This window comes from Castanea sativa, chromosome 9 (genome assembly GCF_040712315.1).
Source record: "Castanea sativa cultivar Marrone di Chiusa Pesio chromosome 9, ASM4071231v1".
Classification (NCBI taxonomy): domain Eukaryota; kingdom Viridiplantae; phylum Streptophyta; class Magnoliopsida; order Fagales; family Fagaceae; genus Castanea; species Castanea sativa.
The window spans coordinates 32,753,357-32,779,337 of record NC_134021.1 but is presented as its reverse complement, the minus strand read 5'-3'; the positions used below and the strand labels follow the sequence as shown (position 1 = coordinate 32,779,337).

The following is a 25,981-nucleotide window of genomic DNA, read 5'->3' as shown; positions in this document are numbered from 1 at the left end:
ATGATGAATCCTGCTAAAGGGAATACATCATTGCTTCTTCTCTCCCTTCTTCTTGTTTGCCCAATTTGCACTTCCCTTGACACCATAACACCAAACCAACCCCTCAAGGATGGTGATGGTTAACTTCTACTCTCATACCAGAAAACCTTTGCACTTTGGTTTTTCAGCCTTGGCAGTTCCAGTCACCGCTACTAGGTTTTTTAGCCTAGCAATTCCAGTCACTGCTACATTGGAATTTGGTATAATCAAATCACAAAAAAAAAAAAACCATTGTGCGGGTTGCAAACAGAGACACTCCTCTCAATAATACCTCCGGAGTCCTCTCCATCAACGGTAAGGGAAACCTTGTACTCCACACCCAAAACCAAACCACTCCTATTTGGTCCACCAATGTTTCTTTTTCAGTCTCATGCACAAATAATTCTATGGCTAAGCTCTTAGATATAGGAAATCTTGTTTTGGTTCAACAAGACAGCCAACATGTTACATGGCAAAGTTTTGATTATCCCACCAATACTCTGCTTCTGTTTATGAAACTTGGGCTAGACCAGTGGACCAGGTTAAACTGATTCCTTACATCTTGGAAGTCCAAAGGTGACCCAGGAATTGGCAACTACTCATATCAAATGGTTCCAACTAGGTATCCTCAGGCATGCGTATACATGGGTCAGACTCTATTATATTGTGCTGGATCTTGGACTAGCCCAAGATGGAGCGGTGTATTCGAAGTGACATCAAAATTATTCAATGTTAGCTTTGTGAATAATCAAGATGAAACCACCATTATGTACAGTATATTTTCAAATTTGGCTGACCCCAAAGTTTTTCCTAAAACGATGGTCGATGAATCAGGAATTGTGCAACGGTCCTTATGGCAGGAGACTAGATGGGTTGAATATTGGTCCGCCCCACAAGCATTATGCGATAAGTATTTGAATTGCAGTCCAAATAGTTATTGTGACTCAAGTCATCTCGTGATTGCGTGAGGAAAAAGCAAGGAGTGTCCATGTGCTACAAGAGAGAAGGGTTCGTGAAGTTGGCACATATCAAGGTGTCAGATACTTCAATAGCACATACGGACATGAGTTTGAGTATCAAAGAGTGTGAGCAAAAGTGTTTGAGGAATTGTTCTTGTATGGCTTACGCAAGTGCAAATGAGAGTGAGGGAGGGATTGGTTGCTTGACATGGCAAGGGGACTTGGTGGATGCAAGAACATATCCTGATCTAGGACAAGATTTATACATACGTTGAAAGCTTAGATTTGTGTTAAAAACACAAAAGCTGTTTAGACCCCAAAATTAAAATTACATCTCGATTGATTTTACTTTAACTTAAACTAAGTGTGGAATAGAGTAAATGCGAGCGAACAAACAATACAACTACTTTAAGCCATATTCAACAAATCACAGCAGTAAAATGAAAGTTGAAAGAGTAGGGAAGAGAAATGCAAACACAAGATAACACGCCGATGTGTTATCGAAGAGGAAACCGAAGAGCTAGGCGAAAAACCTCTCTGCTGCACTCCAAGTGGTAAATTGATCCACTAGACAATAAGTTGGGATACACGAATAGCAAAAGACACTCCAAGCTCTTACTCTAATAAGGCTTCTCGGAACCATGTCTTATCTAGCTTTCCGAATCCCTCAATGCGCCCGATTGCATCTGCCAAAGCTTGGCTTCTCCTAATGCTTCCCAGCAGCACCAAAACCTTAATGGACACTCAGTATGGGTGTGGTAAGTGTTTGGGCTATCAACCTCTCAAGGATTTGGAAATTGAGAGGTAGGAGTAGAGGAAAACCACAATGAATGGTGTAGAGAATTGTGGGTATGACAATCTCACACTCTCAAGGGTTTGAGGCTAGGGTTTTCTCTTCAAAAATATCTCTACTCAATATGTGGGTAATGATGGTATATATAGTGTATATGAGAATGTAGTGGAGCAGATAGGACAAAATAGCAAAACAGACTATTTTGTGGGTATCTCGCGGGAAGGCCTTACCAGCGAGACACTTGCGAAAACCAACTGTCACCATCTCTCATGACTTTTCGCATTCCAGTCATGTGCAGGGCACATGCCTCACTTCACTGGATGGCTAGTCGCGAGCTACCCGCGAAAACTCCTTTAGTCTTCAAAAGATGTCTTGAGTCTTCACAGTCTCTCTCTCACACACAACCCTTACAAATAAATCCCACATAAAATACAGGGTATAAAAGATTGAATAAAATTACAATTAAATTTAGTACGGAATTAAAGTCAACACAAAATAGTTGTAAATCACAACTTTACACGTGTCGATGGCTAAAATTTTTGATATTTCAACTTTGTGAATAAGCTTTTGGCTTTTTGAGGCACCATACATTTCAATACAAGTCGTTTTCCCTTTTTTCTAGTCAAATACTAGTATGTGTGACGGCTTTTGTAGCTCAATATCTCTTTCAAGATTTGACATTTTATGAGCTCTTTAAGCAAAAATATAAAAACATGGGAAAAGATATAGGTACAAGTCTATGCATGTATCGAGACCAACAAGACTATTGACTAATCATTCATGACAAGCTTGAAGATCGATTTACAACAATCACGCATAGATTTCAAGATTTTTCCATAAAGATAGATGTGTATACAAAACAAGCTAAGCTCGTAAATGCATCACGCCATTAATACGAAGGTACTAGGCCAAACTCACATGTGATATACACAACACATGCGATCAAAATTTTTGGAGATTTTTCAATTTTTTATGAGTTTTTGAATTTTTCAGCACACTCAAAAAAATAACAAGAAAAATAAGATCAACAAAAAACAAAAACAAAAAACAGCTAGCAAAAGAAACATGCTATAAATCGGAAGTAATAACACAAGAAGATTTTGCATGACATGATGCATGAACCTATGACCCTAAACATTGAAAGAATTAAATCATGGGCATAGAAGAAAAATCATGCATGGGTACTCTTCTTCACCCACACTTTTCGAGTGTTTTGGGTGAGAGTCTTGGATGGAGGTGCACGACCAACATAGCTTTCCAATCTCGGGGTGAAGTTAGCAAGGCATAGAGAGATGTTCTTCAACATTTCCACGACGTCTCCAATGAGATGTCCTTCATTTTCTCCCTTAGATTGTGTTCCCTTTGATCTCTTCTTTGAACTTTCTTGACCACGCATGGAGTCAGCCTTCTTGAGTGCATGAAGCTGATGGAAATATGCATGTACACAACGGAAAATAAAAGGATCTACTTCATTTAAAATTTTTAACATGTAATATGTAAGTTTTAGAATATATAACAAGAGAGTGTACCTTGGTGCGATGAAATTCAAAACCAAAGATTGGAGTACTCGGGAACATTTTTAATCTTCACTCCAATTCCACTTTACGCCCAAGATGTGTGGTCTCTCAATCAGTTTCAAAGAGAGAATGATAGAGTGTCTTACTCTCACATACACACCATTTCATAAATGTGTTCTTACAAAATTCTTTTTTTCATACATTAAAATTCTATATGTTTCTCTCCTTATAACTGATTATCTAATTGAACTAGCCTTTTGGGCCTTTCCAATTGGGCTTTAGTGTGTGGCTTGGATTGATACCAAAAGGGACCAATAAGACACTAGCTCCAATGGGTCTTGGGCTTTTCTGTCAACTCTTGACAAGTCCAAAGTTATCATTAACTATATTTAATACCACTATATAAATATAGTTGCACTCTATGTCTTATTTATAAATTATATCCCAAGACTTTATTATACATGCAATCCCTTCATAAAATATTCGTAGTAATACAAAGTCATGAATGTAGACTGCCACTTTGTAAATTACTATATCTTATCCTTGAATACCTGGTTTAATTCTTTAGAGTTATTCAACATATAATTATGAAATCCAATTTCATAAATATATACTTTAGTAACTTTTTACTAGAGTGGTTAGGCCTAACTCTCTGAACAAGTGATCCATTAAACTTATCTCAAGGTAATATTTTATATCTCCGTTAAGAGACTATGAATTCTATCTTGAGAATATATGTTTCATCAACATTAAATGTGGCTGCCCAACATACGGAGGTTTTGACCATTACTCAAGATCTCACTCCTGATATATCAAAGCAACCTACACCTCATGATCAAGTCCATTATTCTCTCAGGATTAAGAGTTCATGCAAATATAAGTCGTGAGTTTATTATCCAATTAATAGTTGTTAGGAGAATAATAAAACTCACAACGGTCCAGTTTAATATGTCTAAACTCTTAAAACATATCAACATACCAACTAGAAATTTATATTTCCATGATCAAGACAAATCATCTTAGTTGATAAGTTATAGTCTTCACAAATGAAATACCCAATTTCATCACCGACTACGAACTACATTTTGAGTTTACAAGGAACTTGTGATTTACATCTTTTGTGACTAAATCACATACAATGCATCTCATGGACTATATGATAGTGTCTCATATTCATGTTACCATTATTTTAGATAATAATAAAACAACTTTATTAAACACAACATTAAGTCATACATAATGTCATAAATAATAACATACATAACATCATATAATAGGATTTAAAGGCACTAATCCTAACAGAAGCTTGAAATAGTTAGGTTTTGTGTGCCCTTGAACACCACAATGATGACACACATACTTCACTTAAAGCCCCCTTTGATTTTTGGGTAGTGACTTTCCTTTATTTTTTGGTCTTATTCCAATGGTTCTTTTCTTAGCAGCCAGGGTCTCAGTCTCAGGCGTCACTTCTTTGAGTTTCTTAACACTCTTGGCTGATGCGAACCTCACTTCCTTCTTCGGTTCGCTGCTGGAGCTTCCTTCTCCGGTATAACCCAAACCGGTCTTGTCATGTGAAGATTTTTGTGAGGACAACACACTGTTAAGTTTCTTGGTGGAGATTTGCTAACCCTTGACATTAGCTTGGATTATTTCAAGCTCAGGAAACTTGATCTTAGAGTAAGCTTCAACTAGCTCTCCCTTGAGGCCTTCTACTTCACATTTTGCCTCTTTAAACTGCATAAGAGTACATTTATGCTCTTCTTCAATCTTCTAGCAAAGAAGCATATGCTTCTTGAAGGTTACTCTCTCCTTCATTTTGGCATACATCTTCATCTTCCTGTTCTTCAACTTCCTCACCCTCGAAATGCTCACCAAGTTCATTTACCAAATTGCTCAAATCATCCTTAGATTCAAAGGAAGTAATTGTCATAAAAGCCCTATAGTTCCTGTCACTATCACACTCTTCTTCCGTGTTTGAATTTAAGCTTTTGGAGTCGCTAAGAGTAGTGGCAAACACCTTACCCTTCCCTCTCAAGTAGTTGGGACATTCTTTCTTGATGTGTCCATAGCTGTTGCATTCAAAGCGCACAACTCCTCGGGGGGATTTAGAGTCCTTCCCATCTTTCTTCTTAAACTCCTTTCTACCACCTTTGGATGATGAGAATTTTCCTTTGCTTAAAGACTTCCCACTGTTTTTCATCTTTAGAAATTTTCGGAAGTTCTTTGCAAGAAATGCTACTTCTTTCTACACATCATCTTCTTCGGAAGAGTCGTCCATTCTCTCATTGATGGTTTTTAGTGCAAGTGATTTGCTTGACTTGTGAGAAGGCAGTCCAAGCTCATATGTTTGGAGAGATCCAATTAGCTCTTAAATCGTGATCTCATCCAAATCTTTACTTTCTTTTATAGCAGTAACCTTCGCATGGTAGCTCTCCGGTAAGGACCTCAAGATCTTTCTCACCACCTTAGTATCTTGAATCTTTTCACCGAGATTGAGCTTGGCAATCACGATTTCATTGAGCTTCCTATAGAATAAATCAAATGACTCGACGTCACTTATCTTAAGCTCTTCAAATCGAGTGGTAAACATTTGGAGTTTTGTGTCCTTAACTTTCTTAGTACCTTTGTAGGTAGTCTCAAGAATCGTCCAAGCTTCCTTGGCAGTCTGTGTTAGGATTAGTGCTCTTAAATCCTATTGTATGATGTTATGTATGTTATTATGTATGACATTATATATGACTTAATGTTGTGATTAATAAAGTTGTTTTATTATAATCTAAAATAATGGTAACATGAATACCCAGACATTATTATATAGTCCATGAGATGCATAATATGTGATTTATGTAATTTAGTCACAGAAGATATAAGTCACAAGTTCTTTGTAAACTTAGAATTTTAGTTCGTAGTCGATGATGAAATTGGGCGTTTCATCTGTGAAGACTATAACATATCAACTAAGATGATTTGTCTTAATCATAGAAGTGGAGACTTCTAGTTGATGTGTTGATTTGTTTTAAGAGTTAAGACATATTAAAGTGGACCACTGTGAGATTTATTATTCTCTTAATGACTGTCAATTGAATAATAAATCTCACGACTTCTATTTGCAGGAACTCTTAATCTTGAGAGGATAATGGACCTGATCATGAAATGTAGGTTACTTTGATATAGCAGGAGTGAGATCTAAAGTAATGGTCAAAACCTCAGTATGTTAGGTAGCCGCATTTAGTGTTGATGGAACATGCATTCTCAAGATGGAATTCATAATCTTTTAATGGAGATATAAAATATTCCCTTGAGATAATTTAATGGGTTCAGTTATTCAGAGAGTTAGGCCTAACTACTTTGGTAAGAAGTTACTAAAGTATATATTTATGAGATTAGATTTCATAAATATATATGTTGAATAACTTTAAAGGATTAAACTGGGTACTCAAGGATAAGATGTAGTAATTTACAAAGTGGCAGTCTATATTCATGACTTTGTATTACTATGAATATTTTATGAATGAGCTGCATGTACAATAAAGTCTTGGGATATAATTTATAAATAAGGCCTAGAATGCAATTATATTTATATAGTGGTATTAAATATAATTAATGCTAACTTTGGACTTGTCAAGAGTTGATAGAAAAGCCCAAGACCCATTGGAGCTAGTGTCTCGTTGGTCCCTTTTGGTCTCATTTCAAGCCACACACTTAAGCCCAATTGGAAAGGCCCAAAAGGCTAGTCCAATTAGATAATCCGTTAGATACAAAGGGAGAAACATACATAATTTTCTGTAGAGAATTACAAGAACATCATTGAGAAGTGGTGTGTATGTAAGTGTTAGACACTTTGACATTCTCCCTTTGTAAACTGATTGAGAGACCACACATCTTGGGTGTAAAGTGGAATTGGAGTGAAGATCAAAAGTATTCCCAAGTGCTTCCGATCTTTGTTTTGAAATTCACCACACCAAGGTACGCTCTCTTGTTCTTGAATTCTGAAACTTACATAGTGCATGTTATCGATTGTGAATGAAGTAGATCCGTTAAATTTCCACTGCGTATATTTTGTATGAGATATAAATCATGTTTAATCCTACAATTGGTATTAGAGTGGTCTTCAATTTCCATTTTGTATAACATGTTTTGTGAGTTTTAGAATCAAGAATGATAGTTTCATGATGTTAGAAAGTTATTTGATTGATTTTCTGCATGGTGATTGGAACTATGGTTTGATAAAAACTTATATTGATGTTATGATGTTGTTTAAATTTGAATTTAAGTAAGTTAAATTGAACTTTAAGGCTTTAATATCAATGGAAATCAGTTTAGATATCAATCTCTGTCTCTTATATTCATATGATGGTTGTTTGTTTATGAAAAACCATTGACAACGCTTCAGGAAAAATTTTGGAAATTTGAAGTTCACAAGTTTTGATAAATCGAAAATTGCTTTGGACCAATCAAGTGAATTGGTGGCCATTCTGCTTGATTCGATTGATACCTGATTGCTAGTTGATCGATTGAATTTAATTTTTTCGACCAATCGAGCAAGGCAGACAATCAGGTTCGAATTCTTTAATTTTTTCGACCGATCGAGTGACAAATTCGATCGATCGAAAGAAGGAAATTTTGAAATTTTCTAAGTGTTTCCAAGTTTTAAAATTGCAAGGCTATGTGTGATTAGATTACACATGATTTCCAAATAAAAACCTTTATTTTAAAACATCTAATGGGAGAGAAATACAAGGGTTGCATCTCACGGCCTCCATTGACGGTTTATAGTAGTATGATTAAGCACCTTGCCTTGGTGTGTATGTCTTGCTCCCTTTGGAGGGTGTTTGATTCATGGTACTACATGTTAAACTTCTTAATGATGGATAATATATGTTTTTACATTAAGAACGACCACGCTACCATGGAGTTACTCAATGACTCACATAAAAATTCAGTCAATGGTGTACACTAGACTAAGTTTAATGTTAACCTCCCTTTGGAGCTATGTTATTATTACTTAGAGGCTAAAGGAAAAAATGGTATATTATTAGTGTTTGATAAGAGTTATCATGATAACACTAATAATGAGAATAGTTCTCAATCAATCATAGTGTTTATAATTTACTTGCTTCCAAGGAAGGATAAAATGTTTATTTGTTCTGGCAATATTGTGGATGGTCATTATATTTTAATTTTTGATAAGCATGAATTACATAATTCTGAATTAGATAGTAGCTTTCATGTAAAATCATTAAAGAGAAAATTTCTTTCTACTAGTGATGCATATCTGTGGCACTTACGTTTGGGTCATATTAATTCAAATAGGATTCAAAGACTAATCAAAGATGGACTTTTACAGCCTATGAACTTTGATAGATTTCCAGTTTGCAGATCTTGTTTGAAAGGTAAGATGACCAAACGACCTTTTAATGCAAAAGGTAGAAGAGCCCAAGAGTTGCTTGAATTAGTTCATACAGATGTATATGGTCCTATGTCAACCTAAGCAAAAGGAGGTTATGAGTACTTCATCACTTTTACGGATGATTACTCAAGATATGGTTATGTATACCTAATGAGACAGAAGTTTGAAGCCTTTGAAAAGTTCAAAGAGTTTAGGGCTGAAGTTGAGAATCAATTAGGTAAACGCATAAAGGTCATTCGATCTGATCGAGGTGGAAAATACCTTCTTGGTGATTTCAAGGATTATCTTATTTAAAATGAGATTGTATCCTAATTAACAGCACCTAAAACTCCTCAACAAAATGGTGTAGCGGAGAAAAGGAATATGACTCTTTTGGAAATGGTTAGGTCTATGATGAGTTACTCAACTTTACCAATTTCTTTTTGGGGGTATGCCGTAGATACAACAATGCATCTATTGAATTTAGTTCCATCAAAATCTGTTCCCAAAACACCCATGGAATTATGGAGTGGGCGTAAGCCTAGCATGAAATATCTCCACATTTGGGGTTGTCCAACACATGTGTTAAAAGGGAAGCCTGATAAATTGAAACCAAAATTAGAAGTGTGTTTGCTTCTGGGTTATCCCAAAGAAACAAGGGGTTATTTATTCTATAGTCGAAATGATAACAAATTTTTTGTTAGTACAAATGCTAAATTTTTGGAAAATGACTACATGAATAATTTTACTCCTAGAAGTAGAGTTGTATTGGCTAAAATGAATGAATCTGTAAATCAACAATCATTGGATAAAACTAGGGATGATGTGACTGTATTAGATACACCACAAGAGGTTTGGGAGAAACTTATGAAGCTATCTCAGAAGAGGCTGAATTTGATCCTTACACTTATGATGAAGCAATGGATGATATAGATGCACATCATTGGGTTCAAGCTATGAAATCAAAACTAGATTCTATGTATTCCAATCAAGCTTGGGATCTTGTAGAAGCGCCTAACAGCATTAAACTTATTGGTTGCAAATGAGTTTACAAGAGAAAGAGAGGGATATATGGAAAGGTTGAAACCTTTAAAGAAAGGCTAGTGGCGAAAGGGTATACACAAAAAGAAGGTATTGATTATGAAGAAACCTTTTCACTAGTAACAATGCTTAAATCTATCAAAATTTTCTTATCCATTGCTGCTCATTACAATTATGAGATTTGAAAAATGGATGTCAAGATTGCATTTCTTAATGACAATCTTGAAGAAGAAATTTACATGTTGCAACCGGAAGGTTTCATAGCAAAGACTCAAGAGCATATGGTATGCAAGTTGAAAAGGTCCATTTATGGACTTAAGCAAGCATCTAGGTCATGAAACATCAGATTTGATCAAATAATCAAGTCATTTGATTTTGAACAAAATCTTGATGAATCATGTGTGTACAAAAGACATCAAGATAAAGTAGTAATGTTCCTAGTACTTTATGTTGATGATATTCTACTCATTGGGAATGATGTAGGGGTCATGTCATCAGTAAAGGTTTGGTTGTCTAGCCAATTTGATATGAAGGACTTGGGTGAAGCTAACTATATTATAGGGTTCAAGCTTTGGCGAGATCGAAAGAATAGGATGTTAGGTTTGTCACAAGTTGGATATATAGATAAGGTTCTAGAACGGTTTAGCATGCAAAACTCCAACAAATAATTACTTCCTTTTAGACATGGAGTTCCTCTGTCTACTGACCAAAGGCTTAAGACTCAAGAGAAAGAAAACATGATGAGACAAGTTTCTTATACTTCTGCAGTAGGAAGTCTCATGTATGTCATGCTTTGTACAAGATCAGAAATTTGTTATTCAATTGGCATGGTCAACCAATATCAATCAAATCCAGGACCAAAACATTGGCAAGCTGTAAAGCATATTCTCAAGTATCTTAGGAGAACGAGAGATTATATGCTTGTTTACCGTTGTGAGGATTTAATTCTCATTGGCTATACAGATTTAGATTTTCAGTCGAATCTAGATTTCAAAAAAATCGATGTCGGGTAGTGTTTTCACCTTGGGAGGTGAAGCCATAAGTTAGAGGAGTGTTAAGCAATCTTGTATTGCTGACTTTACTATAGAAGTCGAATATGTTGCTGCTTGTGAGGTGGCAAAAGAGGCTGTTTGGCTCAAGAAATTCCTTTCTGATCTTGGTGTTGTGAGAATTGAGTAAGTTCCTATTACATTATTTTGTGACAATAGTGGAGCGGTTGCACAATCCAAGAATCCAAGGAATCACAAGAAAGTAAAGCACATAGAAAGAAAGTACCACATCATTCGAGACATTGTTGCTCGAGGAGATGTGGTACTTTCTTTGGAGGAGATAGGAGTTAGATTAGTGCACAATAGTCTTTAGGGCAAGTGGGAGATTGTTAGGATTAGTACCCTTAAATCCTATTGTATGATGTTATGTATGTTATTATGTATGACATTTTGTATGACTTAATGTTATGATTAATAAAATTATTTTATTATAATCTAAAATAATGGTAACATGAATATTCGGATATTATTATACAGTCCATGAGATGCATAGTATGTGATTTATGTGATTTAGTCACAGAAGATATAAGTCACAAGTTCTTTGTAAATTTAGAATTTTAGTTCGTAGTCGGTGATGAAATTGGGTGTTTCATCTGCGAAGAATATAACATATCAACTAAGATAATTTGTCTTGATCATGGAAGTGGAGACTTCTAGTTTATGTGTTAATTTGTTAATTCGTTTTAAGAGTTAAGACATATTAAACTGGACCACTGTGAGATTTATTATTCTCCTAATGACTATCGATCGAATAATAAATCTCACGACTTCTATTTGCATGAACTCTTAATTCTAAGAGGATAATGGACCTAATCATGAAATGTAGGTTACTTTGATATATCAGGAGTGAGATCTAAGGTAACGGTCAAAACCTCAATATGTTGGGCAGCCACATTTAGTGTTGATGGAACATGTATTCTCAAGATGGAATTCATAGTCTCTTAACAGAGATATAAAAAATTCACTTGAGATAAGTTTAATAGGTTCAGTTATTCAGAGAGTTAGGCCTAACCACTTTGGTAAGAAGTTACTAAAGTTTATATTTATGAGATTGGATTTTATAAATATATATGTTGAATAACTTTAAAGGATTAAATCGGGTACTCAAGGATAAGATGTAGTAATTTACAAAGTGGTAATCTATATTCATGACTTTGTATTACTACGAATATTTTATGAAGGGGTTGCATGTACAATAAAGTCTTGGGATATAATTTATAAATAAGGCCTAGAATGCAATTATATTTATATAGTGGTATTAAATATAATTAATGCTAATTTTGAACTTGTCAAGATTTGACAAAAAAGGCCAAGACCCATTGGAGCTAGTGTCTTGTTGGTCCCTTTTGGTCCCACTCCAAGCCACACACTTAAACCCAATTGGAAAGGCCCAAAAGGCCAGGCCAATTAGATAATCATATTAGGACATATGTGTTTCACTTGCTTGGAACACATGTCATTCATTATGTATGTAATTGGCTAATCCTTTGTCAAAATGCACTTTACTTGTAATTGGGTAGAATTAGGATGAGTTTTATACTTCAAGAAACTGTGTTTCAAGATCAAGTGTTGAAGTCATCAAGTTTGTCCAAGAAACAAGCTTAGAAGTGCTCTTTATTAAAGCTTGACAGCTGGCTCGACAACTGCATCTATCGAGCTTTACGAAGCTGTTTTGGCCCCGAGGCTCGACAACTGCTCGACAGCACCTCGACACCTTTAGCTGTTGAGATTTAAGAAAAACAGATTCTGAGTTCTGTTTTGATTCCAATCCATGGATGTGTCTTTGGGCCTTCTTTTCTCCTAACCCTAGACATATAAAAGGATCATTTTAAGGGCCGTCAAAGTGTGGCAAGTTGCACAAAGTTCTTGCCCTAGTTCATCTCTCTTGTGAAGAAGTTGTTGTGTCTTTGCACCGTAGGGTTTTGTAACCAAGCATCTTCTTGATCTTCATCATGTGGATGAATTGAAGAACTTTACAGCCAACAATCTTCTCTAGTTGGTGATTGAAGTCACGTACTGGGATCCGAGCAATTGGTTAATCACGTACTTGGGAGCCGTGCATCGAAAAGAGAATTTGTCACTATAAAACAAGTCCCATTGGGTATTGGGTAAGGGTTCAACTATAGGTTGGTAAGGTACTTGGGATTCCTTTACTTGTAACTGCTTGTTGTGATAATAGTGGAATTCGGGAGTGGTGACCTTAAATTCACTCGATGGGGTTTTTTGCCTTGTAGGTTTTTCCCATTCATAAACAAATCACCGTGTCATTTATTTTCTGCTGCATACTTTAGTTTAATTGGTGATTTGTTTATGCTACCACGTGCTTTGCATGTTAATTTGATTAATTAATAACTTAGCCAATTAATCAACTTAATTTATCATAAAGGGTCAATACGTTTTTGGCCTATCAAGTGGTATCAGAGCAGGCACATTCTGATTAGGGTTTAATCTTTGTGTGTGATCCATTGACCCTTGTTTGTCATGGATAGAGGTCTGTCTCTTATTATACTTCCATTGTTTGATGGTACTAACTATGCATACTAGAAAGTACGCATGAGAGCCTTCTTGCAGTTTCTAGATGAGAAGGTGTGGCAAACTGTGGAGATAGGCTAGACCAAGCCTAAAGAAGCGCCGGCCGATTGGGATGAAGCTAAGGTCAAGGTGGCAAACTTCAACAGCAGAGCATTGAATGCCTTATTCAGTGCAGTCACTAATGAGGAATTCAAGAAGATATCCTCCCCCGGAAACTGTAAAAGAAGCATGGACTATCCTTTAGACAACCTATGAGGGAACAAAGGTTGTCAAAGACTCGAAGCTATAGAGGCTCACTACTAGCTTCGAAGAAATTAAGATGGAGGAGGATGAGTCGTTCGATGGGTTCTATGCCAAGCTCAAGGACATAGTAAACTCAGCCTTCAATCTTGGGAAAACCATTCCTAAACCCAAGATTGTGAGGAAGGTGCTCAGATCTCTACCCGAGAGATCCCATGCCTAGATCACGTCAATAGAGGAATCAAAGGATATTGACAAGATTCCTTTGACTGAGCTGGTTGGTAATCTGCAAACCTACTAGTTAGGGTTAACAAGAATTGGCAAGTCGGGTGAAGGTAAAAGCATGGTACTAAAGGCCAAGAGCAATGAGGCAGATGAGTCATCAGACGATGAAGACTCTAAGATGAAGTCCTACATCACCAGGCAATTCAAAAAATTCATGAAAAATGCCAATGGAAAGGGCTTCGACAAGGACCGTAGGCAATCTAGCTCCTCTTAATTCAAGAGTCAAGATAAAAGGAAGAAGGATGCTAGAGATGGCAGTCAGTATACTGTTCCTACAGGACCCAAGTGCTTCAGATGTCAAGGCTTTGGTCATATGAAACAGGAATGTCCCACATATCTCAAGAGCATTGGGAAGAGCAAGACACTAGCTGCTACTTTGAGCGACACTGAGCTTGATGATGATTTCGACAATGAGGATGACAGAATTTTGAATGCCTTCACTGCCATTGTCAATCCTACTGAAGGGATTGTTGAAGATATGGATGAAGAAGAGGAATTGGTGGAATCCAAGTTTGAAAAGATGGATGATCAAGATGATATCTATACATACTATGAGAAACTATACAAGCTCTCTGAGAAACATGAGAAACTCTATAGGCTAGCCACTAAGAAGCTCAGTGATGTGGAACTTAACCTTGAGGAACTTTCCACAAAGTTTGATGAAACAAATCAAACTATTGGAGCACTGAGATTTGAGAACAATTTCTTGGCTGAGAAAATCAAGAAGCTTGAAGTGGAGCTATTTCAAGTTAGAGCTCAATTGGAGGGGCATCAAGTGCGAAGCTGGATGAGATGCTCAGCATTCAGAAATCTGCTTCTAATCGAACAGGATTGGGGTATGAATTCTCTTCCTCTAACATTGCTTCTGCTAGTACTACTATTTTTGTTCCTCCTGCTAATAATATTAAAATTGAGAACAATGATGATAAAACTGAATTAGCAAGTGAGAACCTAGACAAGGGTAAGTCCATTTTAGGTGCACCCCCTAAGTTTGAGAAGAAGAAAACCAAAACCCCTAGGATTAAGAAGGGTAACTCTCAAAAGCCTAAACAGAAGAAGCTGCATCTCTATCATCATTGTGGTATTGCTGGTCATACTCAAACAAATTGCTATAAGTGGTTAGCCACTCAACAGAGCAATGGCATGATAGCATCTAGGAACCAAAATCAACTTCAAACCTCTTTTGCTCCTCTTGGAGATCTTCTTAAAGCCCTCATGTTTTTTTCGAACTTGAACAGTTTCAACTCTTCCCCCTCATCACCAATTCAAGGGTTTGCTAAAAGGAAAGGTTCTTCCAAGGTGTGGAAGGAAAAGGGTTCCAAGTGATTTAGTCACTTCTTCTCTCTCTCCCCTTCTTGTTTTTGTTTTTGCATTACTTGTGTGTTTTGCTTAAATGTTTTGAGTCAGTCTAGTTTCATGCATTATTTGCTTTGTTAAACATGTTTTTGTTTGTGTGTTTTCAATTTTTGTTTTGTTTTATTTTTCAAATAAACAAAAAAAAATAAAAAAAATTGAAAAATACAAAAACAGTGTGTGTTTATGTACATCGGTTCTTGTGAACTTTAAAATGGCCATTGAAACAAAGTTTTCTAAACTTTGTATCTCTTGTAGCTTAGATGAGCATCTCTATACACAACTAAGCAAGTGAGCTTTGTGGCTCTTTGTTTGTGATGAATAAGGTTAAGTGATCTCTTGTACTTAATACTCATATCACTCTTTTTGACAGGTAGGACTAGAAAATCCTAAGAGAAAAGCATAAATAATCATCTCACCACTGTTACCCGCCAATCATGATATGACATCTGTATACTTCGGCATAGCAAAAGTGCAATGTAAATAACATCTATATGCTTCGGCATAGCAAAAGTGCAATGTCAAAAGTTTAACATAATTGGGTATTTCTTTTCTCTCCTTCGTATACCCATGCATGATTTGCTTAATAAAAAGAAAATATGCAAAGAAAATAAAAGCAAAAAGATCAAAAATGCCTTAAATATGATTGCAAGCGTGTTTTCTAGGAGATGTGAGAGTTATAGGATGTACCTTGAAGGTGATAGTCCCCATCAAACAGTTATGATTGTGTGTGAATTTAAGTGATTTTCTCATATCTCAAATCATCATAACATAGAGACATTTATGCAATCTTACGATGTTTTCACTTACAACATGCAATATTGTTTGCTATTTTTGATACATGTGCAGGTACAATGTGATTTGGCCATCACAAGGTTTACATGTGTTGACGTATACTCACTAAACTGTCTTGACTTATTTTTTAAATATAAAATCGGTTAGACTTGTTTAGTGTGTGAGTGTGTTTGTTTTTGTTCCATGGACTTAAGATTGTTGTTGAGAGATGATTTTGAGAGTCTAATATGTTGATTGGTTCATTGGTTGAGTTGCATGCGTGATTGCATTCATGTTTGTGTTTTTCCCTTCTTGAAAAACTGTTTTGAAAAGTTAGCTCGACGCCTTCTCGACACCTCCTTAACACCTGTCTGTCTGTCGAGCTTCTCAGCTTTTTCTTATCGCAATCTCGATAGCTTCTCGACACCTTCTGGATCGATCGAGCAACCTTCTGTCCTCTCGATAGCTTCTCAACACCTAGTGGATCGATCGAGCATCTGTTCTCGTGTCCTGTCGTGTTCCTCAACACCTTCTCAATAGCTGGATCTATCGACGTTGTATTTCTCGACACCTACCTTGACACCTCTCGATACCTGTATCTGTCAGGATTTACTGAGGTTCTATATAAAGGTTTTGTGCGATTCAGTTCTTCATTTCTCTCGGTCTCTCTCTCAATAGAACTGTCTTTTCATCTTCCAAACATCTCTCTCACACTCCAAATCCTTTTCCTAAGGTTTCTTCAAGCTTCTTCAAGTTTTTCTTCACTTGGTAAGCTTCTTATCCCTCATTCTACATACATTTCATGTTTTTAAAACCTAGGTTTTGGGGTCTTTGAAAAATTTTGGGGTTTTTCAAAATTGATGAGTTTGTGTTAAAATTTTTGGGACGGGTTTTGATGATTTGATCTTAAAAACTCCATGCATTGCATCACATTAGCATTCTAACTGTCTTTTCATGCATTTAGATGTGTGCAAAATGCTTGTATGCTGGTAGGATTAGATTGGACTGAGCCTATGATGTTTTTCATATTGCATGTCACATGTCCATGCATTCTCCATGCATACGTTCTATCTATTCAATATACTTGTTATATTTGAATTGTGTTGGAACTTTTCTGAGTGTTTCTTTCTTCCCCCTCTTTTTTTGTTTACGTTAGTAGTGTCTATGGCACCAAAACGTAAGTCTATTCCGACCCAAAACCCTCTTCGTTCTAGAGCCTCTTCATCTTCTGATTCCACTCCTCTTTCTGTTCTGTTTCGTGATGAGAAAGCCCTTCAGGACTTCTCAAAGAACTTTTCCAAATAAGGTGTTCATTCAGAATGCCAAGTTGTTCTAGCAAACTTTACCGACACTGACCTTCCCGATGTCTCTCACAAACGGGAATGGGAGTCACTGTGTGACGTCCCGGTCACTTGTCCTTCCGTACTAATCCAAGAGTTTTACTCCAACATGCATGAATTTGATTATTCTGTACCTCTCTTTCTCACTCGCGTTCGAGGTACGCGCATAGTCATCACACCGAAGTTGGTATCTGATGTGCTTCATGTTCCGAGGGTTGCGCATCCTGACTACCCTGGCTGTGAGCGTCTGCGGACTGTGTCCAAAGATGAGATGATCACCGCTTTCTGTGAGTGCCCTTCTGATTGGGGTGAGCACCAGTTTACTTCATGTCGACCTTTTGCTAAAGGTCCTCGTTTCTTAAACATGGTGATGACTTTTGTCTTATATCCTCTCTCTCATTACAACTCTATCACAAAGCCTCGTGCTCGATTTCTGTTGTCTCTTATTGAGGATCTTACCATTGACTTTCCTTCATATTTCATCTTTTCTATCATAGATGTGTACAAGGATACGGCTACCCGTAATAAGCTCATCTTTCCTTCCGCTATCACGAGGATTTTACGCCATCTTTCTACCCCTTTTACTATCTCCGACCCTTTTTCTGTCATGGTTGCCATAGACGCCGCTACCGTAAAACATAGTAAGGCACAACTTAGGTCGCATCAGACAAGTTCAGCAGCTCCTTCCTCCTATTCCGCTCCATCCAGATCTGCTTGTGCTTCACCCGCTCCCTCTTCTTCTATGAGCGATGTGTCACTAGAAGACATCATGGCGCAGCTTCAGCGCATGGATGCTCACCTGGATATGCTCTCTACAGAGTTGTATCAGGTGAATGTTCGTGTTGGTCACATTGCTAGGCGACAAGCGACCATGGGTGGTTTTGCTCCCGAGGTTTCTCCTCTACCACCTCCTGTGGCTTCCGAGTCTGGGGATGATGATGGTGATGGCGATGATGCTTCGAATGCTAATGATGGAGATACTAGCTCTACCGATGAGACATTTACTTGACACTCTACCATTTGTCACTCGTGACAAAAAGGGAGAATAGTTTTGGGTTATGAGAGTAGTCATACTTAGGGGAAGAGTTTGTATAGGATTTTTTTTTTATATGGGGAGTGTTGAGTGTTGAGGGATGTAGTGAGGATTACTTGTATCTTTTTCTTTTCTCCATTTTAGATACAGTTTTCTTCCTGTACCTAGGTCTTGTGACCATTATTACATACATTGTGCTCATCTTTGTTATATATGTGATGCTGTATGTTTCTTTCACCTATCTTTACATGTGTTGTTTCTTTTTTCTCTTTATACATATGATTCTTTATTTGTATGCAATCTATTAGCTCTGTTTCACATTAAGATGCCTTGATGAGTTTTGTTTAAAGTGTTTCAGAAATACAGATTGTCAAAGTCTACTTGTCATAAGCTCTCTTCTTGCAAAAATTTTCAAGAGTTTGTGTTAAGATAGATTTTATTGTATTCAACAAGTGTATATGAATTGAGTGATTTATGACTTCTCTCATATGTTCATTTGTTGTTTATGGTTTTGTCACGGATTGACAAAGGGGGAGATTGTTAGGACATATGTGTTTCACTTGTTTAGAACATATGTCATTCATTATTTATGTAATTGGCTAATCCTTTGTCAAAACGCAATTTACTTGTAATTGGATAGAATTAGGATGAGTTTTATACTTCAAGAAACTGTGTTTCAAGATCAAGTGTTGAAGTCATTAAGTCTGTCCAAGAAACAAGCTTAGAAGTGCTATTTATTAAAGCTCGAGAAGTGCATCTATCGAGCTTTAAGAAGCTGTTTTAGCCTCGAGGCTCGACAGCTGCTCGACACCTTTAGCTGTCAAGATTTAAGAAAAACAGATTCTGACTTCTGTTTTGATTCCAATCCGTGTATGTGCCTTTGGGCCTTCTTTTCTCCTAACCCTAGACATATAAAAGGATCATTTTAATGGTCGTCAAAGTGTGGCAAGTTGCACAAGCATTGAGAAATCCTTATTCATGTAAATTGTAACTTGAGACAAAGTTCTTGCCCTAGTTCATCTCTCTTGTAAAGAAGTTGTTGTGTCTTTGCACCGTAGGATTTTGTAACCAAGCATCTTCTTGATTTTCATCGTGTGAATGAATTGAAGAATTTTGTAGCCAACAATCTTCTCTAGTTGGTGATTGAAGTTACGTACTGGGATCCGACAATTGGTTAGTCACGTACTTGGGAGCTGTGCAGTGAAAGGAGAAATTGTCACTACAGAACAAGTCCAATTGGGTATTAGGGTAAGGGTTCAACTGTAGGTTGTTAAGGTGCTTGGGATTCCTTTACTTGTAACAGCTTGTTGTGATAATAGTGGAATTTCGGGAGTGGTTACCTTAAATTCACCCGATGGGGTTTTTGCCGTGTAGGTTTTCCATATTCGTAAACAAATCACCGTGTCATTTATTTTCCGCTGCATACTTTAGTTTAATTGGTGATTTGTTTGTGCTACCACTTGCTTTACATGTTAATTTGATTAATTAATAACTTGGCCAATTAATCAACTTAATTCATCATAAGGGGTCAATACGTTTTTGGCCTATCAAATCAATTAGATATAAATGGAGAAACATACAGAATTTTCTGTAGAGAATTACAAGAACATCATTAAGAAGTGGTGTGTATGTGAGTGTTAGACACTTTGACATTCCCCCTTTGTAAACTGATTAAGAGACCACACATCTTGGGCGTAAAGTGGAATTGGAGTGAAGATAAAAAATATTCCCAAGTGCTTTCGATCTCTGTTTTGAAATTCACCACACCAAGTTACGCTTTCTTGTTCTTGAATTCTGAAACTTACATAGTGTATGTTATCGATTGTGAATGAAGTAGATCCGTTAAATTTTCTCTGCGTATGTTTTGTATGAGATACAAACCATGTTTAATCCTACAGTCTTCACATGCGATATCCAGCGAAATTCATCAGTAGACGCACCACAAAAGATAGCGTTAATTGCTTTGCTATTTGCATTTGCCAAAGTAAGTTCTGCCTTGTCCCATTTGGACTTGGCTGTTGTGGGTCTAACATACCCATTCTCAACGGAATCCCATACAGACTCATCTATAGAATAAAGAAATGCCCTCATATGGACTTTCCAAAAAGCGTAGTTGCTCCCATCAAAGTATGGTGGAGCATTGAGAGATTATGACCGATCCATCACAAAAAGGGTCTTGGACCGCACTTAGGTAATGAAACCAAAACAAGTGCCCCTGCTCTGATACCAATTGAAAGCTCGAATTTGTGTTAAAAACACAAGAGCTGTTTAGACTCCAAAATTAAAATTAAGGCTCAGTTGATTTTACTCTAACTAAAACTAAGTGCGGAATAGAGTAAATGCGAGCGAACAAACAATACAACTACTTTAAGCCATATTCAACAAATCACAACAGTAAAATGAAAGCTAAAAGAGTAGGGAAGAGAGATGCAAACACAAGTTAACATGCCGATATGTTATCGAAGAAGAAACCGAAAAACTAGGCGAAAAACCTCTCTGCCGCCCTTAAAGCGGTAAATCGATCCACTAGACAATAAGTTAGGATACACGAATAGCAAAAGACCCTCCAAGCATAGTCTACCCAATGCACCTAAGCCCTTCAAGCTCCTACTCCAACAAGGCTTCTCGGAACCGTGTCTTGTCTAGCTTTCCAGATCCCGCAATGCGTCCAATTGCATCTGCCAAAGCTTAGCCTCTCCCAATGCTTCCCAGCAGCACCAAAACCTCACTAGACACTCAGTATGGGTGTGGTAAGTGTTTGGGCTATTAACCTCTCAAGGATTTGAAAATAGAGAGGTAGGAGTAGAGGAAAACCATAATGGATGGTGTAGAGAATTGTGGGTATGACAATCTCACACTCTCAACGGTTTGAGGCTAGGGTTTTCTCTTCTGAAAAGCTCTCTACTCAATATGTGGGTAATGATGGTATATATAGTATGTATGAGGATGTAGTGGAGCAGATAGGAAAAAATAGCAAAACAGATTGTTTCGCGAGTATCTCGCGGGAAGGCCTTATCCATGAGACACTTGCGAAAACCAGCTATCACCATCTGTCATGACTCTTCGCATTCTAGTCATGTGCAAGGCACATGCCTTACTTTGCGGGATGGCTAGGCCCGAGCTACCCGCGAAAACTCCTTTAGTCTTCAAAAGATGCCTTGAGTCTTCACACTCTCTCTCTCTCACATAATCCTTACAAATAAATCCCACATAAAATACAGGGTACAAAAGATTGAATAAAATTACAATCAAATTTGGCACATAATTAAAGCCAACACAAAATAGTTGTAAATCACAACTTTACATGTGTGGATGCTTTTGTATTAGGTACTCTTACATCTTTTATCTTTAAAATTTTAGAAATTTTTTTTAAGAAAATACATCCCATTTGGTGGCTAGGTCAACAGTCTGGTGAGCTCGGCAAACGATGTCAGTACTTCAATGGTTGGATCCATTGCTCCAGCAACCGGTGCCAACATTCTGGTGGCCAAAGCCATTACTCTAGCAGCAAATGCTAGTAGTCTGGCCACTGAAGCAGCGTGTCAGAGGTTCAATAACCAAAGCAACCATTCTAGTGACCAAAGACACTGCTTAAGTGGTAGTTGCCTAATCTTGGTTGTTTGCTTGAAAAAAATTATTTGCCATACTAAATGCATAAAAATCATATTTGTTTTATTTCAAAACAAATAGACTGTTAGTGAATATTCATGTCTATTGTATTATTTTAGTCCGAAGTTTATACAGAATACTAATCCAACATATAATTTTCCCTATGGTATTTACTTTATTTAGGTCAAAATATTGAAAAATGGTTTTCTCCATTTAAAACATATCCGTTTCAAATTATATAGTACAAATCTAAATGAGTATTATGTTCCATATGGGAAAGAATTTATATATGGTTTTGTTAAATTATCTCAAAATATCAAAATTTTCACAATGTCTACCTTATCTATTTCATAATAGTTCAAAACTCAAACAATGTGTAAAGAAGTAAAAATTATTTAAGAGTTGTATACACCTAATAACACAAGATTACTACAATTATATTCATCACTAGTAGTTGGTCCTCCCACTATGTAATACTGTTTTATTCGACTTTTTTTTATTGTTACAATCACGGGGAGGGAAGATTTGAATTATGATTCTACATATATTAATAAGAAACACTCTTGTTGTTTGACATTGTTGCTAGGTTTGCAATTTTTGTTTTTTGTTTCTTCTTCTAACATATTTTCAGCCTAAAAAAAAAAAAAAGAATCACATATGGCACTTGACATTGTTTTGAGAACATGTTTGCTTTTTTTGTTTTGTTCTTTTGATATGATGGACCTCAAAAAGAGAATCACATTTTCTCCTTTAAAAAAATAAAATAAAATCATATGTTCTCCTTAAACCCATTGTTTCATCCCTACTCTCATTTTCCTGTAAAATTGCATTAATAATAACTATTTATGTTCAATCAACTTCTCAAATTTATGATGTTATTTGATTTTTTTTTACTCAGCTCAATATGCTTAGAAAAATGGTCTTACTCAAAAAAAAGAGGATGCTGGCAATTCTGGGAGTATCTGTTGCTGTAATTTTTCTTCTTGTAGTCCCAGTTGTGTATTGTTTTGTGATGAAGAAGAAGAAAGGCAAGGAAGTTTAGAGAATTAAAAAAAAAAACCTATTTCTATATTTCTAAGGCCAGTGAACAAATGCTCCTAAGATTACCCCAACACTATGTTTCAAGATTTATAAAAGAATAGGCAGAATTCATAGATCATGAAAAATTGAATAAAATGGGATGGAACTTGATTTATTTTTCAAGCATACAAGTTGATGAAAGAAAAATGAAAAAGAACTTGATATATTTTGTTATTATACTCATAATCATTTCTTTGGATCCAAAGATGGTATAAATTTTCAAATGCTTCTTACACAAATGTTAAATTCATAAGAAAGAACACTTGAAGACAACATGGTCACAAATTCCATTTGACTTCTACAGAAAACATACATGAGCACCACTGTGCCCCATTTTACAAGCCTTTCTTGGGAGGGCAACCTGTCCTTCATTGCTAGCCAAAATATGAAGGACTTGTTGGGAAAAGCTGCTTTAGACCATAACAGTTTCTACCATTCATTGAGACATGCATGTTTCTTATTTAATTCTATTCTAAATTGCAATCCGTCCTTCACTGCCAGCCAAAGACAGAGTATTAGGGAACGCTTAGAAGCAGCTGCTTTGGACCATGCCACTTTCCACCATTCAATTGTATCCTTCTTGTTTCTTATTTCACTTCAGGTTGAAATCCATGTGACTTTTCCATATTTAGATGAAATCCGGTACATTGAGTTGTCTTAGCTAATTTTAATTGATGAAAATAAGCTTGTAGGTAGTGTCTTTTGATCTAATAGGTTTCCAAGGCTATTGCATTTCTTTCATAATACTGGATACTTTTGCAAACTTAGAAATTGTAGTATCATACACCACCATTTGGGCAACGTTGGGGATCTAAACACCTTCAGGGTGTCAATTATCATGCCACATGGATAATTTTTTCACCCTTTCAACTAAAAGCTTGAGGAATAGCCCATCCAATTCCCTGACATTTTAAGATTTTCTCCAACACCATCAACGGGCCTGAGGAACTTTCATCTCCCATAAGCACTTATCTCTTAGAAAAGTGCATTTTAACCAAATGGGATTTCCTATCAATGATAAATAGAAAATGTAAGCTTCAATTTTTCCTCTTATTTTCCTCTATTTCATTCTTTTATTTTAGTGTGTTTCTTAGTTTTATTAAATTAGGCTTTTGTGTGAGAATTCCTAATTGGACAAATATGGTTACTAGCATTATTAATTACTTGTTTTATGACAAAGAATAGGCATAGCACATATTCATATAGTGCTGACTCCACTTTACCATACTTTGAAGACTTTCCAAGTAGAAGGGACCTCAATGGAACTAGAAGAAATTCAAATTTGCCATTATTTGATCTAAGAACCATTATTGCAGCTGCAGATAACTTCTCTAATGCTAACAAGCTTGACCAAGGTGGTTTTGGCCCTGTTTATAAGGTAGTCTCATTGAAAAAGTCCCATAATTTGCATAATTTAATTTCAAGTGTGTTTATGCATCAGAAATTCCATCATGAATGTTTACGGGTACTCATTGAGTAAGAATTTGTGGTGTGCAATTGGGCTTCCCTAAATAATTCACCAAGTTGAGTTTCTTTCAACAATTTTGCGAAATGACAAAATGATATTTGGACTTTAATTGCAGGGTTTGCTACAAAATGGAATGGAAACAGCAGTAAAAAGACTATCAAAATGCTCTGGACAAGGAACAGAACAATTCAAAACAAAAGTTGCACTAATTGCTAAACTCCAACATAGAAACCTTGTGTGAATTTTAGGTTGTTGCATTCACAAAGAAGAGAAGATGTTGATCTATGAGTACTTGCCAAATAAAAGCTTGGACTCTTTCATTTTAGGTATGTCTTCTTTTTCACCTGAACCTCACCCATCCTCACTAGAAAACGATCCTCCCATTACAAACATATTAGTTCCAAGTAGCAAGATTTTATACGAATGTAAAAAAGCACATATGTAATGCAATTCAATCCAAGTTCTCATTTCATCATTTAGATGAAACAAAAAGGTCATGTTTAGATTGGCGAAGGCGATTTGTGATTATTTGCGGAATTGCTCGAGGGATCTTATATCTTCATCAAGATTCAAGATTAAGAATTATCCATAGAGATTTAAAGGCCAACAATGTTCTACTTGACAATGCATTGAATCCAAAAATTTTAGATTTAGGTATGGCTAGAATTGTTGGAGGGGACCAAATTGAAGCTAATACAAATTGCGTTGTTGGAACATAGTAAGTATGGTAGAAAATAAAGATATAATTTTTTAACCGATTACTTGACTACCTTTTTTACATCTAAGGAGAGTACAAACTACAAGCCTTTGTAAGAAAAAAAATATATTAAGGATATCTTTGCAATTCATTTTCATATTGTGTTGCTTCAAATTTTACATGTATGTTAGTGCCCAAAGGCCTATTTTTGATCATTTTATGTTGGGGTTCAATATCTTCATTTTCATTGTGCTATGACAATGGTTATATGTCAGTTGAGTATGCAATGCAAGGACTATTTTCAATAAAGTCTGAAATATATATATATATATATAGCTTTGGGGTATTGCTATTAGAGATCGTTACTGGTAAGAAGAACAGTACTTACCATCATGATGGCCCTTCCTCAAATTTGATTGGACATATAAGTACATGTGCAAACAATGACTACAAAATTAAGCCTATATTTTTTAACCTAATATGATTAATATCTTGTCTCAGGTTTGGGACCTATGGAGAGAAGACAATTCCACGAAAATAGTCGACCCGTTACTAGATGAAACATACCCTGCTAATGAAGTTTCGAGATGCATTCAAATTGGACTTTCGTGTGTGCAAGAACATGCAACAGACCGGCCAACCATGTCAACTATTGTTTTAATGTTGGGTAATGACACTCATCTTCCTTCTCCAAAATGACCTGCATTTATTTTGATGGGTACTTACAATAGTACAAACCGATCAACTAGTGCAGCATCTAATTCTATAAATGAAATAACACTTTCTAAAATTGATGGTCATTGA

The 25,981-nt window shown here is 36.3% G+C and overlaps 1 pseudogene; it reads left to right on the top strand.

Moving 5' to 3' along the window:
* LOC142609059 (G-type lectin S-receptor-like serine/threonine-protein kinase RKS1) lies at positions 1 to 25,981 on the top strand (annotated as a pseudogene).